The sequence below is a fragment of the Numida meleagris genome, chromosome 4 (genome assembly GCF_002078875.1).
Source record: "Numida meleagris isolate 19003 breed g44 Domestic line chromosome 4, NumMel1.0, whole genome shotgun sequence".
NCBI classification, from domain to species: Eukaryota; Metazoa; Chordata; class Aves; order Galliformes; family Numididae; genus Numida; species Numida meleagris.
Genome location: NC_034412.1, coordinates 47,396,156 through 47,404,886, shown reverse-complemented (window position 1 = coordinate 47,404,886; position 8,731 = coordinate 47,396,156).

Sequence of the window (8,731 nt, the reverse complement as noted above, 5' to 3'; positions counted from 1 at the left end):
ATAACTCTTTCTCTGCTCTATATTTCTCTCAGCCTAAGTGTCTGGCTGTGGGCTCCGAGAACTCCAAGCAGTAAGGATTTGAAAAACAGTTGAGAAGTTTTCAGAAGGAAAGGAGAGGAGAGGAACATTTCAGAAGAGGAAATGTTACTCTAGGTAAAAGAAATGCACAGTGGACACTAAGGCTGAGAGGCACCCAGAGCCATGACCCACATGGGTGCTCTTTCCTGCAGGCTGTGGATACAGCACTTTTCCTCCTTTCTTTTTGCTGCTCACTTTGCATAGTTCTGCTGGACGGATTTCTACTTAGGTTTTTTAGTGCTTTGGAACAGTTATCTCCATTTGTGAGTATAAACATACTCCTCTGTAGAAGATTTGTGGCGAGAATCGGGCTGCTTTGCAAGGAGAGGATGGGAGCTGAGGGTGCAGCCCCCCCAGTACCCTAATGGGTAGGCTGGAGTGGAGTCATTAATGGTGACCAGCATCAACCACAACATGTTGACACTAGCCATGGCTGTAGCGATGCGGAGGCTTTGGTATCAAGCTGGGAATTATTAGCGTCAGTGATGTACATGGCTGGGGTTGGACATACCAACAGCGAATCTCAGGCAAGGATGGAGAGTGAGGGTCTTGGCTTAAATACAGCTCCTCAGCAAACGAGGGAGGGCCAAGCTCCTGTTATTTTCCAACAAAACATTGTTTTCACATTTTTTGCTCTGTTATTAATGATTCTACTATCTCAACATTATCCTGCTCTATTGCCAGGGTTTCTTCTGTTCCCCTGAAGATGACTGAAGCTGATCTGTCTGCTTTCCATGGGAACTGGCTACGGCTGCCCATATGGATGATTAGGGTGTTCCAGCTGTGTGGTGGGTGTAATTTCCAGCTGTGGGGTGGTAGTAAACAGTTGGGGGTGGTAATTTCTCTAACTGCTCCAGCTACATTCACAGCATATGTCTATGCCCTGAGGACTTCCAGTGAACTAAGTGTAGTATTTGCAGTATTTAGAGCATTTCTTATTTCAAATGTACAAAGTAAAAGAAAATATTGCATATTCTGAGATAAGTTAATCTTACTGCAAGCAAAACTGCCAAATATTTAAGGGCAACAGCTGCGGCTACTTCTGCTTGCAAGCATTTCTACTACCAGCTGGGAAGGGAGAAAGTAAAATACAATGAAACATTATACAAATCCGTAGCATACTTCCCGAATCTACTCTGCCACTCAAATTTCCTAATCAATCAAGATTGTTAATAGCGCTGTTAAAATTTAGTGCATGAGCTGAGTGCAGTGCGAGCCTGAATAGGCAGAAGTGGAATTCTTCAGGTTTCCCTGTGAGTTACTGTGTGTTAATACTGAAACTTTCACACTAATGGATTTACTATGAATATTCGGTTTTATACCTCTATAGATTAATCCTGTGGCATTCTCCTTTTTGGATATATTTTCTCTTAAAAAAAAAAGTGCAGGTATAAAATGCAATTATAATATAACACATATAATAGTCTATCTTTTACAGTAATCTTGTGCAGTATCCTATAAAGCTAATATATCGCTACGGAGATATAAATAGCAAGTCCTAGTTAGTTGCAGAGATGGATGTGGTAGAATGGAGTGCTGCTCTGCACACCTGTGACTGCGCAAGATTCAGGGCTGCGGAGGATGAAAACAGCAGCATGCAAATGCATAAGGCATTGGGTGGTGGCACTTCTGCCATGACGAGATTGCTTGTGTCATGTAGGGCAACTAGGTGTGCTAAGCATCTGCGAAATAAGGCCCCTGATTTAGGGTCCTAAATATAGCTTTTGTGACTTGCTTCAGGCTCTTAACTTCAACTGTTTTGACTTAACTGCTTGCAGCACCATAGCTAATAGATTCTGGTGAAATTTTTCAGCCAACTCATATGAGTTCACACAAAAAGAGTTGTTACCAGAATTCTGATGGACCCCAACGTGCCATGCGTGTGCACTGTGCAGTGGTATTACTGTCAAAAATTCTCAAGAGAAATCATAGCTACCTTGCCTTCTTCCATTGCCTGAAATTTTTCACGCAATTAGAAAAACGTTGTGGCTGCAGAGAATTCTGGTTCACTTGAGCTAGGCAGCACCTGTGATGGTTTTACATGTTCTGTTACTGTACAATAAAATGGATTTGTTTATTAGCTTCAGCACTGTAATATTCAAAAGGATTTAACAACTGATGTTTCCAAAATACCATCTTTTGCTGATTCTTTTATTATTTCAAAATATTTTTGATATGGAACAGAAATAATAATAATAATTCATGTGTATGATTCAATTCTGAATCTCAGTAATGAGCATTAATAAATTAAGCCTCATGGCAGCTCTGTAATTTACAGGGTTTTTTAATCCATATTTGACAGATGGAGAAACAAAGGTACTGAGAATTATAGATGCGTTTACAAAGGTGTGATCAGGCTGTATAGAAATGAATATGAACACAGCATTCAGAGTACTCCAGAATTACAGAGAATTTTCAAGAATAGGAAGTATGGTCTTTAGGAAATATGGTCCTCCCTCCTCAGGGTATATAGGCAAGTCAGCATGGCACTGCACTGCTCTTACTAGTGTATTGATTTCACTGTGTTTTCTCCACTGCTGCTCTTTTTGTGTTATAGCTCGACATTCTGACACCCAGCTCAGCAACAGACAAGTATTTCACGACTCCGCTACAAACTCGTCTCCACACTTGAATACTTGAATTCATGTAAATGATACTTTTCAATATCATGAATAATCCACACAGCACCAATAACACTGCAAACACCCTACAAAGCAAATGATAATTGCTTGCAAGCTTTCTGTCACTAAGCAGCATGATGGCAAGAAAGCGATGCTCCTGACCCATTTTGGGCGGATACCAGCTACCAGCTCTGGGGACAGAAGGCTTCCTGCTTTGTGCCAAGCAACATATGCATGCCAGGCTACACATCAGGCAGCACGCACGTGCAGCTGAAGATATGCACATTGCAGATTGGGGATGCCTGCTCTGCGCTAGGTCTGGGCTGCCCTCGCAGCCCTCGTGCAAATGGGAAGGGACAGCTCGGACACCACACAAGTTCCCTGGCTCTGTGCAGATGTGGTATGTTTCCCAGGGGACAGAAATTCTTCTGAGCTTCATGTTTCATATCTTTGGCAGCTCCCTGACTCCTGGAAATTATTTAGTAAAGGTGAACACATCAGCATTAGGGTGCCATTAAGTCCTATGACAGCTTCCTTCTGAAAATCCTGGTATCACTTCTCAAGGCAAATCAGAAAACAAATATTTTTTTAGCTCCAGAGATCTTCTCCTCGACTGTGAGCAGATACAAGGAAAAACATTCCACTCTCATCTTTTGTTCTTTTTCCATGCAGAACAAGGATGCTATTTAAAACCTTGAATAGTAGAACATGCGTGCAAAAACAAATGAATACAATGGCTCTTTAGTCTTTGATAAAATATTAATTACCACCCATCAGAGGTAGGCAGAAATGATTGAATCTTACAGCACTTGTCACTTAGTGTTTGTCTTATTCTCAGACTTTGAACTTCTCATTTTAATGTCTCTGTTGAAGCGAATAACTTTAGTATATTAGAAGGAAAAAAATTAGATCCTGCAATTGTTCTGTGCGTGACTAAAGGCATCTTTAAAAATCACTATAAAGTGATTAACGTTTACTTGAATATTCATTTTGTTCTTAAGGGTCCATGGAAATAAGCTGAGGATAAAATGCTGTAAATAAATTTTCATCCTTGTTACATGCAAATTTCTACCTTAAGAAGAAGAATAATGCTAAGATCATACTCTGTGTGAATTCTGAATGTGCGTGGGACCAATAAATTGAAAGGATAGCAGAGACTGTTCACGCTCTTGCTGGACTCCAGTACCACATACTTATTTTTCTATTTACTGTTTCTTTTATTTTCTAACTGCTAATTAGCATTTTGGGGGGAAAAAGGTGAATTTAAATCTCAGCGGTTCTGCTGACCAAGACGAGCCTGCTCGGTAATGAAGGAAACTGGCATTCCTATCTTTGGATTGTAAGACGAGCAACATATCTGCTCTTCTGCCCAAGTTCCTTCTTTGCACTGGATATATGTTTTTATCCAGTGAGTTTGTGATCTGAGCCATCTGGGAGCAATGGGCAAAGGTGTAGATAGTAGAAAGGAAAGCAATTCTACGCCTCATTACTCAGTTTTGACGGAGCTGGGATGTAACTTGCAGAGATCTCCTTTCAGCTGGCTGGGGTTTGGCCAGCTGTGCTCCTGCAGCCAGCATGACATTGCAGTCAGCCTTCTCCCTTCCAGCCCTAGAGTGGCCCTTCCTTCTCTTTTCATTTCCCACATCCCAGAGTTTAAAGAAGGAAGCACAAACTGGTTACTCTGCCTTTATGAAGTTCAAGGACTCCCTGCTCTGAGAAACTGCTAGCTGCTCCTTCAAGGCTCTGTTAAGCGCCCATTGTGCCACTGGAGTTAAAACACATTTAATTAAGGCTGATGCTCTTGCTCATTCATTGTTTTTATTTTAAAAATACTTAGGCTACTGATCAGCTGGACTGGCTCTTCTCCATTTCCTTATTTAGAAGACCTCTTTGTGTTTCCCTGGTGTGTGGGATGTTTTTCTCTCCCCTATCCATGCTGTGCAAAAAAATAAACACGTTAATTATGTCTCAAGCAGGCTTATGAGGAATGCAGATAATATGAAAATGAACTCAAACCAAGAGAAACGTAATATTTATACTCATAATAGTTAAAATAGATGGTGCTTTTAAGGCAAAGTATTGCAGTAAATTTTTCCACAATTAATTAAGAAATAAAGTTTTAGGCTTACTTTACTACATCCAGAGCACCGAGTTTCAGCATTGTCATTTTCAATTCCTTCTTCCCTTTCCTTTCTGCACCTGTCTGGTTGATGGATGGATAACAACAGTGAACTATCAGCCACCTTCTTCCAGTGCTTTTCCCAGTGCATTCCCTTGTCATTAACATCCCACACTTGAGAGCAGGCTCTTTTCATTGTTTGCCTTTTTAATGTTTGAATGAAACAGAATTACAACACTTTCAAGTGAGTTTATGAAAAACGCTTTGGTGTCAGTGAACAGATAAGAAGTTTCTCTGTTCTGCTCTTGACAAGTTGGTCATATCCTATGCTGAGCTTATTGGAAGTGGTGCCTGCTGCTGGGGCAGCATCCTCCTTATGTGTATCTTAATTCTTAATTGTTTCAGGTATCTCTGTACCCTGCACCTTTCAACTCTAGTTGAGATTTTACATTTTAATTTGCTTATTTTCCTGTCTGTCCTAGCAGCTCTTGTACTGCACCATGTCAGTGGTTGTGTGATAGTTTCCCACTGATAAGCAGCTAAACTCCAGCACACTGCTCTCTCACTCCCCATCCTCAAAGGAAGAGAGGGAGAAAATATGATGGAAAAGGGCTCAAGGGTCAAGATAAGGACAAGGAGATCACTCACCAATTACTGCCATGGGCAAAACAGGCTCAGTGTACAGGGACTGATGCAATTTAATGACTATTGCTATCAGACTACAGCTGTGAGAATTAAAAGCAAACCAAAAATACCTTTCCCCACCCACTCTCCTCTACTTCTCCCCCTCCAGGGGAGGTGCAGGGGAATGGTGCACAGGGGCTGCTGTAAGCCCGTAATGCTTTGTCTCTGCCTCCTCCATGGCCAGTCTTTTCCCTTGCTCTGCATGGGGTCCCTCCCACGGGACACGGTCCTTCTGGAGCTGATCCTGCATGGGCTTCCCGCAGGCTGCAGCTCTCCCAACACTGCTCCAACACAGATTCCTACCACGGGGTCCAACCTCCAGGAGCACAGTGCTCTAGTGCTGCCTTCCCGCCCCACCGAGGTCCCTCCCCATCTTTGGTCTGCTCTCTCAGAGCACACCTGGCCTTGTGGGCCAGCAGTGATCTCAGCTCAGCTCTGGCAGCAGCGGGTCCCTTGGGAGTAGTGCAAGCTGGCTCTGCTCACCGCTGTAGTGCCCCTGCTACCAAAACCTTGCCACATAAAACCAATACAGGGTTATAAACTAGGTCTGTTTGTTTTCTTGTTTTTAACCTTGAGCCATTTTTGTCCTGCCCACCAGCTATTTCAGCTTGCTTTCAGCTTGCTCCTCCTTGTTTTTCTTTAAAAGTTTCACTCTATTTCCCATTTCCTGAGGTACTTACTGTATCACCATATTCGCTGACAGCTGAGACCATACCTTGTGTCATTTCCGGCTGTTTCTTTCCTATTCATCCTTAACATCCAAGCTACCTACAAATTCCATCTGAAGCAGTGCTGAAGATTCAATCATTTTTATTTGCTGAGGTAGCTAAAATTTTTGCAAACTTCTTCAGTTTTCTCTCCAGCTGTGACCTCTTTGGCATCTCTCATTCCATATTATCTCACCCATTCCCTACCCTTTCTAGCACTTCATTCAGATCACTGCTGTTAAAACATAGCTCATTGCTGTCATATTGCTCTTTGAGCCCTTGTTTTTCTTTTCTTTTTTTTTTTTTGTCATTCTAATGTCTGGTTTTTTTTTTAATTGGTTTTGCTTTTTTCTTTGTTTCATTGTTGAGAATTTAAGAAATTGCCAAAGTCTATGTTTTATTTTCCATCTCTTCCACTTAGCCACTTTTTTTTCCTTTGTGTACTTCTTTTGTTTCCCAATATTCCCTTGGTTTGCAGAATACTTCTTTATCTCATCTGTACAGTGTTTAGCCTTCCTCTTCACACTTTTCCATGCAAGTGTGAAATACCTAAGAGATAATTTTATGTAAGCTACAATTCCATCAAAACTGTCAGATCATAGAATCATAGAATGGCTTGGGTTGGAAGGGACTTCAAGGATCATCAAGTTTCAACCCTCCTGCAAATGGCAGGGCTGCCACCTTCTAGATCAAGCATCAGATCAGGCTGCCCAGGGCCCCATCCAACCTGACTTTGAACACCCCGAGGCACAGGGCATCCACAACCTCTCTGGGCACCCTGTGCCAGCACCTCACCACTCTTTCAGTAAAAATCTTCCCCCGACACCTAATCTAAACCTCCTCTTCTTTAGATTAAAACATTTCCCCTTGTCCCATCACTATCTATCTCTCTGTCAGATATCAGCCTTTGAAGAGTAACTGCATCAGTCAGACCTCATCCTTATACTACCATTAATCTACAGTTATGGCACACTCAAATACCAGCCTTTAGATTCTTTGAGGAAGAGAGTCCTAATTTCTGTTTTGGACAAAATGAGGTACACCTATGTATGCAAATCTGTTCAGGACAATGAATAAATACAAAATGTGGATAATTTATTCTGAAATTCTCTCTAATCCCCTTATTCTAAAATACCGTTTGTTTGGTTCCAAACTCTGTGTTTTTCTTAAATGCAATGCATGAAACCAAATGCAAATCTCTTCTGGGTCACTCAGTCTATGTCAGTGTCTGACTTGGTATACCGAGTAAGTGAAAGTTAGCTTGGACTGTAGAAAAGGGGATAGAATAGGTGAAAGTTAGCTTAGTGAGTAGCTTAGGTTTGCAAAGTAAAATTTTGTGCTGAAAAGACAGACAAGGAGACAGTCTGGGGCATGTAGTCCTTGTAAAAACAGTGGTATACAGTACTAGGTGAAACAGCTAGGGGATGGCTCCCCCCGAGAGGTCCCCAATTGTAGATGCTTTTTTATATGTAAGAAGTTATTCTACAGACAGCAGGTCTCCTATTTTTCAAAATAAAACTGATAGCTGCCCTATCTCTGGAATACAAGGCAATCAGCTAAAACAGTACACCAAAAGAATTAACAGAGAAGCAGCGGATTGGTGGACAGAGTTGCAGCCAATAAGGTGACTGGCTAGAGCAAGTCAGCGTTTTCCAACTCGAACCATGTCAGGAGTACACAGCAAGGGACACTGCGACCTTTCATCAGAAAAAGACCACCAGATGACCACCTAGGAAATACCACGCATGTGTAACAGGAGTGGGACCCAGGGCGGGGAACTCATTGTAATAACCCAACCTTTCCGTGGAAATCTAATGCATATGTAAGCTGCTTGTTCTTTAAATATCTGCCTTTCTTGTCATTTGGTGTGCAAGTTAGGAGGAGCGATCCCCCTTGCACCCAGACCTGAATAAACATACCTGGTTTATAACCTTATGTGGGTTGTAGAGTCTGTTTCTGTGCGTCATACAGTCCTTTCTTTGTTTTTCTCATGGGCATGGAGTGTCAGGTATTGTGCATTTGAGTAAAGGTACATGTAAAAAGTTCATTTCCTTTCTTAATAAATGTATTAATTTCTAGAACCACAGACCTTTCTGTAATTTCAGCTCATTTCTGAACACAACAGAGACAGAGCCTTACCTCTGCTGTTCTGCAATTGTCATATTCCTCACTAATATGCTTCGTACAGGTTTATACACTCAAATGGAGAAAGATTCTTTTAAAAGAGAAAAGATATAGAGAGCGGGACAGGAGAGGAAAATAGTGTTCATATGCATGCCTGCACACAACTACAGTTGATTACAGCATGAAAGTGATATATTTTTATAGAAAATACAGTGTGAAAATAAACTCAGACCCTTAGCACTAGAGGTCACTAAACACAGCAATTTCAAAGAGTGTGTAAACTGTGCTTTTTTTTTTTCTTTTTAACGGAACAGTTCATTTGCATTACTACAGTTACAGCCCTCAGGAGATAGCAGTAGGTTAGCAGCCGTCAGCTTCTGTTTATAAATGGGAAAGAT